Source organism: Lytechinus variegatus, chromosome 12, assembly GCF_018143015.1.
Source record: "Lytechinus variegatus isolate NC3 chromosome 12, Lvar_3.0, whole genome shotgun sequence".
In the NCBI taxonomy this organism is placed as follows: Eukaryota; Metazoa; Echinodermata; class Echinoidea; order Temnopleuroida; family Toxopneustidae; genus Lytechinus; species Lytechinus variegatus.
This window is the reverse complement of record NC_054751.1, coordinates 5,956,545-5,968,350: the sequence shown is the minus strand read 5'-3', so window position 1 is coordinate 5,968,350 and position 11,806 is coordinate 5,956,545.

Sequence of the window (11,806 nt, the reverse complement as noted above, 5' to 3'; positions counted from 1 at the left end):
AAAACAGCAACGCTTTCCTGGGGCCCCGTTGCAGAAAGAGTTGCAATCAATCGCAACCCTAAAAATCACGCGCAATTTGATTTTCAACCAATCAACAGCGCGCATTTGGGACTTGCGATTGAATTTTTGACTTGCGATTAAACGCAACTCTTTCTGCAACGGACCCCTGGACTTGGAATAAACGACATATTGGCGGGGGGGGGGGGAGGGTGGGTTGTCAGCGCAGAATTCTACGGCGATCAGCTGTCCGCACAGTGAAAACGCTGTTTAAGATTTTATACAACTCTGTTTACTAATTGAACATTTCATTAGTTGTTTAACAGTTTTAACAATCATGTTTAATTTATTGAAGATTAGATATTGAAAAATAAACTATTGTTTAAGATTTACACACTTTTTAAAGCTGTTTAAACAATTACATAAGGTTCATATAGTAAACAGCGTTGTATAAAAATGTTAAACAGCGTTTTTACTGTGCGCGGTTTATCAATTTTCGACAATGGCCTCTCACCCGCTCATTGTGATTTGACGGGTATTGTAAATCGATTTAAAGGGGAAGTTCACCCTGAAGAAAAGTTTGTTGTAAGAATAGCAAAAACGTAAATGAATGAATAATCAATATTGGTAAAGGTTTGAGGAAAGTCCGCTAAATATTAAGAAAGTTATTATAATCTTAATTTTGGGAATTGTGACGTCATAAACCAGCAGCTGACTCATTATGTCATCCAATATAAAATGCATGAATTTAATTTGTTTCCAATGGTTCCTGGGGACTTATTTTTGTTTTCTATTAATAATAATAATAATTGCCATTTATATAGCGCTTTATCAATCTACGACTGTTCAAAGCGCTTCACAATTATTATTACCCGGTCACTGGATTCATAGCATTCCAAGCAGCCTAGCTGTTAGGCGCAAACTTGCTTAACAAACGGTTGTTTCCTACCGGTACCCAATTAGCACCTGGGTGAGAGTGGCAAAGTGTGGATTGACGCCTTGCCAAAGGGCGCTAGGCCATGGTGGGATTCGAACACACGACCCTCTGATTACAAGGCGAGAGTTAGAACCGCTACACCACGGCGCTTCCACCGACTATTTGTTATCTGGTGTGAAATTGATTGTTTATCACTACACAAAAGGTACATCAAAAACCACGTTTGATTTTCGTAGAAAATGGCATTTCATTTATTTTTGTTGTACCATTCGCTATGTAGGAACGCTGCTCGCATATGACGTTACAAATCAAATAATTATGATTCTAATAACTTTTTAATTATGTGATTGATTTTTATGAATCATTTTTTTACAACAACAATTTGTTTTTCGTCAGAGTGACCTTCCCCTGTAATGTTGTAGAATTCGTCTCAAAACTCTCTACGATAATGATCATGAGCAACGCTATAGGGGAAGGTAGTGGGCGGCTGGGGTGACTGGTCCTTATTTTGTTTTATTTTATTTATTTTTTTTTTTTTGGGGGGGGTTAACAATGAAACGATAACCGGAGAAACGAAGAACCCAAAAGAGAACAAAACATGAGAAAGTAAAAAAAGAATAGTGTTAATGATATTCATATGCAATTTGAAAGGAAATGTCGCTATCTCTCGGTCGCCCCTATATTTATTATTATTATTATTATTATCAATATTATCATTATTATAATTATTATTACTATTATTATTATCATAATTATTATTTGTTTTGGCGTCACCTGTGCCTGGGAGGCTAAAAGCGAATTGAATCACTTTGACCCTCAGCTCTCTCCTCCCGATATGACTGATGGGGGGGGGGGGGAGGGGCTGCAGGTGCACAACTCACTACACCGGGGTTCCACCCCCCTACTCTTATGCGAACAGTGCAGTGGGTTCTTAAAGTGCAAAGGAAGTGACTCTCCTGTACACGGGCCTCCATTTAATGTCCTATCCGAGGGATTAAGTGTTTTCCACTGTGATATAAACCCCTCAAAAAAAGTTCTGCAACTCAGGTTTGAGTGCTAATAAATTTCTTAGTGTGCCATCATCATATGTAAAAGAGGTATCATTAAAAAGTATGATTATTCCTCTTTATGATCATGTGTCATTTGTAGTGCTAGTGTTATCATGAAATAAACAGACATGATAAATATGCAGCAATGTAAAAAATGAAATGTTGCAAAATTCGTTGTCATGTCATGTTTGAGTTCTGCAACTCAAACCGCAAGTTCGAGTGCTGATAAATTTCTTAATGTGCCATCATCATGTATAAAAGTGATATCTTCTTTACAAACATGTGTCATTTGTAATGATAGTGTTATCATGAAATACACAGACATGATAATACGCAGCAATGTTAGAAATGAAATGTTTCCAATAGCGAATTTCCAATTGTTTCGAGGATGGACCGAGTGCATTCACTGTCACCTGCATGGTGGAAATTCTATAGAAATGGAGACTTTTGTCAGAAATCAATGCATTTTGCAACATTTCACCTCTGACTTTTCTCAATGTTCAGGGTGATTGCATATTCCATGAATACATAATCACAGCAAATGGCATGTCATTGTACAGAAAAATAATTCAGCTTTCTAATGATACCAGTTTCATCTTTTATACTTCATTAACCAAAAAGATGTCATCCCCGAAAACTGAGTTGCAAATTTTTTTTTGAGGGGTTTATATAGCCTGCATCTATGAAATATGGGGAAAATGTTTACACACAACGCACTGGTAGTCTGTAGGCCCTGATTGAAACTTTGATCAATAAGTGTATCTCCAAGCAAAGGCTAGCAAAACTTGCTGTTTCAATTCAGGAGAGGGTCTTCAGTACACAAGGCATGAGTAGGCTGCAATTCAGACCCTTTACTCGAGTGAAGGGTTTGCCCAGCAGACTGATGCACTGGCTCCAGGCATCCTTCCGGGTGGACTCGAACCCAAGATCTTTGGTTCGACAGGCAGACGCGTTACCGACTGAGCCAACTTCGCTCTCGATCTCATATCCTGTGGCGGCCACAATCGATAATGAGGATATTCATAGAAATGGGGAACACATGTATTGCTGTTCTCGCCCACTGACGTTTTGTTTTGTATTGTATCCTACTATTGTTTTGATTGGTTTGATATTGCTGGAATCGATTGGAAATGTATTGATGATGTAACCACAAGGGTTCATGGAATCGGAAGTACTCCATCAGACCCGTCGAGAGGCAAGACAATGAAATACAGTAATTGCAATTGATCGCTGAGAACGTGTCAATCGGGGTGAAAAAAGGGAACGAGGGGAGTGACCTCCATTGACCAGTGGATACCATGCGCGTCCATGGAGTTTCGAAAAGCACCCTAAAACGTATTTTTCCATGTTCTGAAAATACAAACCTTTAAAGTATTTGCGCGTGAAACCCTACCCTTAACAAGTATTGGAGACAAAACTGCACCCTTGACAAAATAGTACCTTGATTTGACCCCCTACATAGTACAGCAATATTTTTCTTTTTATGTCACGGACGTCGGCTTTTATTTACGTTGGGTTTGGTACCGCCGCATCCCGGTCAAATCGCGATAAACACGTTTAGCGATGGGACGATAATTAGTTAAGCGGATGGTCCAGGCTGGAGATATCTATATCACAATAGATATAGTAAAATTCACAGAGAAAATTACAAAAATTTGATCAAAATCGAACAAATAACGAAGTTTTAAAGAATTTAAAACGAATTTTAAAGAATTTAAAACGAATTTTAAAGAATTGCATTATTCCGGTGAACAGTGTTCTAGGCGTATGCTGATGGTGTCATGTTCCCACTTATCATATGAAATTAGCTGTATTCAAAAATTTTCTACCACTAACTTAAACAATTGGATTTATAACTGATTCCGTGAGAGCCTTTGTGTGGAATTTGCCTGGATCTTCTGGGTGTGAATAGCCTCTCTATTCCATCTTGTGTATTTAGTGTCATCTCTATGACTTGTTCCCTCTGTCACGATTCGTGCTAGGAACGCCGCGATTCTCCTTCCGTAGCTGATTGCAGATTTTTTTGTCAACTTGTCTGAAATTTCACGTTCAGATACGAAGTAATACTAATAGGATAAGTTTTAGTAATGCACTTGGATGGGATAGAGTCACCATTGGTCATTTTCAAATGCCACGATCTTGCATTCCGTTCAGATATGATCGAGTCGGTTACACTTCGTAATTCCGAAGGTTCGTAATTCCGAAACACGTAAATTGCCTATACCTCGCTGTTCGTTAATCAGAAAACGTAAAAGGGTTCGTTAATCCGAACATTTGTGGGGTTATTCCGAAGGTTTAACAATCTGAAAACGAAATAAGGTTCGATGTTCCGAAGGTTCGTTCATCCGAAAACGAAATAAGGTTCGTTGTTCCGAAGTTTCGTTAATCCAAAAACAAAATAGGGTTCGTTTTTGAGAAGGTTCGTTAGTCCGAAAACGAAATAACGTTTTTTAATCATTTTTTTTCGGACTAACGAACCTTCGGAATTAAGAACCTCACTTCGTTTTCGGACTAACGAACCTTTGCAATTACGAACCTTATTTCGTTTTCGGACTAACGAACATTCGGAAATACAGACCTTCAGAATAACGAACATTCGGAATATTCGAACCTTCGGAATAACGAAGCTTCGGAATTACGAATGTATGCGGATCGAGTCGGGCCTACATTCTATGATGTGGTTATCCCGATTGAGTATAAGGTTAGGTGAAGATCTGGGGAGCGTTTCATGAAATGATTTTATCCGACAAGTCCTGTTTAATCAGACAATTACCATAGCAACAGTATAAGCCAATCAGAATCAAGGAAAGTTGTCAGATCTGACAACTCGTCATACAAAAATGTTGATGAAACGCTCCCCTGATAGGAACATCACGATCAGATACTTGATTTAGGACTACTTGCATGGTATATGTCCATGACGTGCGTTAAAAACGACCACGACGAACCGTTGTGATTTGTTACGAGATGATGTGGACTGAGATCAAAAGTTATCACGAAGTGCTCTATATTGATAAAGGGGTAATTTTCTTCCACAGAGTAAATGATGAATACTATGACTTGCAACCATTCATAATGACCCTAAAGTGTGAAAATAACAGCTTATGTCAGGTGAAAAGAATTATTTTGTAGCATATTTTAGATCAAAATTTTAACCTCTATTATTACAAAATTCATGAAATTCGATGCACAATTAGAGCATCAATGACCAAATGAAAAGAGGTGTTTTGGTCCGCATCACGCTCATTAAATATGCAAAACATCTCAAGTCATGAATATCGCTTGGATGAAAAAAGCCACCTTCTTGGGACCTGCAGTCTGCAAAGACCAGGGTTCTGATTCAGCCACTCAGAGATGTCCTTCTCCTGCTCATAGCTGAGGCAGTGGCATTCATCCTCTTCTTCTCTGTCATGGACACCTCTGACTCTACCTCCTCCTGTTTTGAGTTCTCTGGATCACCTCCTTGGCCATGTCAGCATCACTGTCTTCATGGGAATCTTGAAAGAAGCATATGGCATGCTTCAAAATTAGATAAAGCAGCAAGTATTAAACTGGAAACGAAATCATTCATATTAACCTGAGACATCGTAAAAATATGTCAAATGATAAATTCTGCCATCATCATAAAAATGTGACCCACCCCACCCCTGAGCCAAACCTTAAAAAATCTACCCCCTAGTCCAACCCAAGGATTTTAATTTCAATTCCCCAAATCACCATTTTTAAAATTGATTGGCACTACGTGGCACTTATACGATAAAATGTCACTTACTAAAATTCAAACTGAGATATTATTTTACCTATACGCTTCCTCTTGCATTTCTTGCCTTACCGTGTTTCTGAGGTGTCCCTTGCCAAAATGATCGGGGGGGGGGGGGGTACCGTTAGCTCTGCCAGGGAAGGTCTCTCTTCATCTATATACGTCTTACAACGTGTGGCGGTACCATGATCTGGATCTTATTCCAGAGATAAGGGAGGCCATTCACATGTCCAGAAGAATTAGGCACATTCCATGAACAAAGACGCGGGACAATACAAACGTCCAGTTAGTCAGACCTACGTACAGACGACAGTCGATCTCAGAGACGTACCGCGCTGCCGATACTACCCCATCTACGGCGTGTCAGCGATGATAGTCTAAAGAACAGTGGCGAAGGCGGAAGCTCACAAGGCTAAAACTAAATCGATTGTGAAATGATTAAATTGTTACTATTCTTCCTATGTTATTGTCACATTTCGTAACTAAGACTCAAGTGCTTGATTGTGAGCTGAATGTCAATTCTGGCCATTGTGATAATAATAATAGGACATTATTTCATAATGCGCAAAACATATCCACCCTATTAAGGGTGCTCAAGGTGATTGCGATACAAAGTTTGAACTAGACAAGTGTGAAGTTGACTCAAAGATTATCTGCAAAGAAAGTTGACTTTTCTTTTGATGATGTGTTGTACAATTAATTAAAAAAATCAATCTTGTATTTCAACTTAAGATTTCCCCCACTCGTTGAGACTACATGCAGTCCGCAAGCCACCCTGTCTGACAGTGTGTGTTTTGAGTCTATGCAAAATATAACACACTCTCAAAAGTCTTTAGGTCACACGTGCATAACTACAACTGGCAGGCCATAGATATTCATTCGAGCCAACCCATTGCTCAATTTTTAAATTTGATATTGCTGATTGACAAAAATGAATTAATATGGCTGACAATCTAACACTGATTCTAGGGAAGGTACCTACTGAACTTACTTTTTTCCAAATTGAAAGATATATCACTACTTTGGAACTATTTTTTCACCGGCGGAAGAATTATGGCCATTTTACTCTCTCAAGTGATGAATTTGTTGTTGTTGTTTAACGGCTCGTGTCATTCAGTAGTGAATATTTGTACCAATTTGATACTGTCAAGTGTAGTCCTCATAAATGCCGATTTATTTTTGAAATGAGACGGTCGATGTACCTTTTTCTGGCCAGATATAGAATGTCAGACATATATCCTGTCCACTGGTAGTAAACATTTAACCCTCGAATTTCCTCTTTATTTTTCAAATTTTAACTTTAATGTTAACTTTAACACACGAGTTTATGGGAAATGAATTAAGCCTGTGATACCTATAAAATGCCACTTTTGTCAAAAAAATATTTTCATTCCAAGTTTTGCACCAAGGCACATGATGAATAACTATAGTGGAAATTGACTGTGCAAATGGATGAATCATTCACGCACTAGTTCAAGAGAAAAAAGTCAAACAATGCCCATCTTACTCTAGCACACACAGGTTGTACTGAGGACAAAAATATCGTTCGTGCCTGGTAATCAGTGGCGTAGCTAAGATTTTTTCCTGGGGGCACTGGGGGCCCTTGCTTTTTCAAGGAGGGAGGGAGCACCATTATTTTATACATTAACATGAAAGATTTGTGTGTTTTTGCAAGATTTCCCTTTATTATTTCGTTCACTCGTCTTCCTCATCTTATTTTCCTCTTCTTTTTGTCTTTCTTCTTCTTTTCCTCTTTTCTTTTCTTCTCTTGTTTCTCCCTTCTTTTTTTTTTTGCTCTGCCAATTTTTTTCAGGGGGGCACATCAAATCTCGGGGGGGGGGGGGCACTAGCCCCCAGACCCCCCCCCCCGTAGCTACGCCACTGCTGTTAATCATGACGATTCTTGTTCTTATCAATCCCTACCAAAATTTAAACATGGTTTATACGTATGTTCACCCCCTTTGTAATGTAAGTAAACGATTATCGCTTTTATCTCTCATGGTCATATTTTATGCAATGTAACGTGCGGTATACATATTACTTAAATAAATGTGAGTCTGGTCATTCGCTTCGCATATGCCGTTCAACAAGGCAACATTATTATCATGTTTTCAAGTGAAACAATTTTGGTCTTTTCGATTAATAAAGTTTCGAAGTTTGTTTACCTTTAGAGAGAGAATGTGAACGAAAATACATATTTTGGAACTAGTGAATGGTTCTTTAAGTTTTACGTAAAAGGGAAACAATGCAAGCATCTAGGCGTACATGATTATTTGTGTCATAGAATTCACAATCATATATGAATTAGGATTTAATACATTTCGAAGTAATTAGTTGGTTAATGAGATATTTCCATACAAACAAACAAAAGATAACAAAATATACAAAAGCAACTGCTTACTGAATAAATTCAAGTCATTCTTAAAATTTTATCGGATCCTATTGATATTCGAAGTTGACCTATATCCGAATTAAAGAGATTCAATTTATGACATTGGTGATGTTATCGAATCATTTCAATATAGTAACAATTGCTGTGGTTTAAATTTTGACTTGAACTAAAATCAGTTAAAATTTGACATTTAAACTAGGTCGGATCAAGCTTATTATGAAGATGCCTTGTGAATTTAATAATGATATAAAAACCACGCCGCTTGCCTATACAATATTGAATGGAATGGCGGCGCCCATTCTCGCTCCGCTACATACCACCTTACGCATATGAGACAAAAGACAAAGAAAGGAGAGGGCAAGGGGTGGAGGAGGGGGGGGGGGGGTAGGAGAGAGAGAGAGAGAGATGCGTGTAGACCGGAACGGTTTTCTAAAGTTAGGGAGGGTGGGGTGGCCATGCAAAAAATAAAAAAATGGATTTCGTCGTACACGTTTTATAAAGACAGGAGATGATGCCTTATAAGCCCTTGTTGTTCTGAGGTGACTGTAGCTTGCCTCATCTTCTGTTTGGTTCTGTCGCATGGCGGTTACATGGTGTTTGTAATGTGTAGCTTAATAATCTCGCAATGTGTGAAACTTGGAGCTACTACCGTGTGAGTAAAATAAAATAACTAAAAAAAAAACAGTTTTAGATTGAACACACGATCATCATATGGCTGGAAAGAGTATCTTCTTCCAAATAATTTGATGCCATGTTTTTGTCCTATGTCAGCCATTTTCAAATAATTTTGTTGAAGCGCCAAATTTTTTGTAGAGAATCTGGACTGCTCCACTATCCAATACGCAAAGAACGAAATATGTGGTATGGGGGGGGGGGGTGCAGGACCATCTGAAGAGCTTAAGAAGAAAGCCTTTTAAATGACCGAGTGGGGTTCTAAATCAACAGAAGATGTAAGAATACTACCATACTACACAATTTATTATTTAAAAAATGATAAGTGACTTGCTCAAATTAATTATTATTTTTTTCTTTATCAAATTTTGTTCTTAATGAGGGTCGTGTTTGAAAAGCAAACCAGGTATGTTGATCAGTGGTAGTACGCCAGCGTCATGAACGGGAGGCCGTGGGTTCGATCCCCAACAGAGTCATACAACAATATATATATAGGAATGGAACCTTCTGCCTGGCCCGCTGCAGTTCCCTAACCGAAATGGATACCCTGAGTAAATAAAATGTTATGATGATTATTGTTATTATTAAAAGCACTGTTCACAAATCTATGTTCACATATGTACATATTCTTTGCACCAATAGTAAATGAATACATTAAATGGAAAAAAAATAAAAAGAAGAACACGTCGATCCTCCATAATGATAAGGGTTATCAAATGTTAGATTACACAAAATCATAGGAAATCAAATAACATTTAGATTTCAAAAAGAGCCGAATTTTTATTTTCCCTTTGTAATTAAATGATCAAACCTTGATTCCAGATCCAGTAGATCAAACTTTTATTTTCTAATGTTTTTTTTTTCTTTTTATATACCGGCTCCCATGCGCCACTCTGGAAGGCTCGGTGCGCCACAAGTGGCCCGAGCGCCACCATTTGAGAATCCCTGCTGTCTTCATGCTTGGATGATCAGTAGGTGTTCTTCGCAGTGGTGTCAATTTTGATTTGCGCTAAAGAATGGCATGACTGCATGAATGTTTCCAGGGGTCCGTTTCATAAAGAGTTACAACTGTTGTAACTTTTTATAATGACAAATACCATTGCAACAGGGATCAGCAGCCAATCAAAATCAAGGTTACCATGGTACTTGCTATAATGGCAAAGTTACAACACGAACACTTGCAACTCTTTATGAAATGGGCCCCAGATGCCAATGACGTTTTAATGAGTTAGTGAACACATTTGCAAAACCCTATTCAATTAAATTAACTTGAGATATAATACTAAAAGTGTTTATTATACAATTATAGTGTAAATCATTGAAAATGTGTTTTGGAGTGGAGTTTAATGCAACCCTTGTGCTATTTTGACATCACTGACAATTGAGCATTTTTAATTTGTTTTGCGCTGTATAAGTATCAATTTATCATTGACATGTGGATCTCGTACCTAACTTTTCTATATGATTGAAACAGTTTGTTGAGATATAAAACTTTGGTTAAAAGGAATTACACAGAATAGGCACGTAAGTATTCTTCAAAATGTCAATGAAAGCCGATGAATAAAAAGTCATTACCTTTTGCATGTTTTGTACGATTAATAGGGTAGATGATAAACTCCAATTTTAATTCATATAATTCAATCTATTGAACCTTTTTAATTCAAGTTTTAGACAGCGAGGCTTTAAAGGGTAAACAAGTTGCTGAATTCCATTATTCAATTTAATTTCTGCGTAGGTAGCTATTGAAGCAAAACTATTCAGACCAGAGAACGACCACTGCTGACATGGACCGATTGGAGAAGAGTGGGAACTGAACTGAACTGAATTGCACTGCAACTGAACTGCAACGTTAAAGGTCAAGTATCCCCAGAAAAATGTTGATTTGAACAAACAGAGAAAAATCAAACTAGCAACAAGCCGCACAGAATCGGATGTAAAATCAGAAAGTTATGACATTTCAAAGTTTTGCTTATTTTTCACAAAGCAGTGATATGTACAACTCAACTGAGACAGTCGATGATGTCACTCACTCACTATATCTCTTTGTTTTTATTATTTGAATTACAAATTAGGCCTATTTCATTTTTTGTAGATTTGACAATAAGGACCAACTTGACTGAATCATACAGTATTAATCAATGCTCATTCCACATGTTCAGGGAGGAATTAATCGTTGTTTCACTCGACAATGAGGAGAAAAATAGAATATTCCATATTATAATAAAATACAAAGGAAATAGTGAGCAGATGACCTCATCAGTTTCCTCATTTGCATACCCACCAGGATGTGCATATAACTGTTTTTGACAGCTTAAGTATAAAATGTATTTTGAAAAAAAATGAGAAAGAGCGACAGAAAGAATGAAATGATTCATTCCCCTAACAATTTACGAAAAAAAAGATTTCACTGATCAACGAAAGGGATGTAAGTGTGGGTAAGTTTATATCCATGCAATATAAATGAGTGTTGATTGATAAAAGAATGTTAAATAAATTGATGACTATCTTCTACAGTTTACAAAACTTAATGTAAGAGAGGCTAGGATGTCTTTTTAATTATATTAGTAGTAGTTCCCCAGAGCCTATAGCGCCTTCAGAATTACATGTAAATATTGATTTCACAAGCATTGCCCAGGGTAGTGGTACATGAAATTCACCTGACTGATGCGTGGGTATGCATATGAATAGCTCTATTGTGCTAAATAGCATGACTGCTTAATTGATGCATGAAATAACCAAGGTTATATTGATGCAATCTTTTTTCTATATTTTCAGAGGTTTGTCGTTGATAAAGAAGTGATCTGTATGGGATCTCCAATGTGTATTAAAAACAAACACGCAACGCCCTCTTTCGTAAGAACAATATTGTAGCTATGTAAGGCTAAGGTCACAACTCCAAAATGTAGCCTGCTCGGTGACCGGGCGGCGATTTTTTATTTTTTTTTTGCCAATTTCGCACGGGCACCGATCGGCGGCCGTCCCGGCGCCATTAAGTTTTA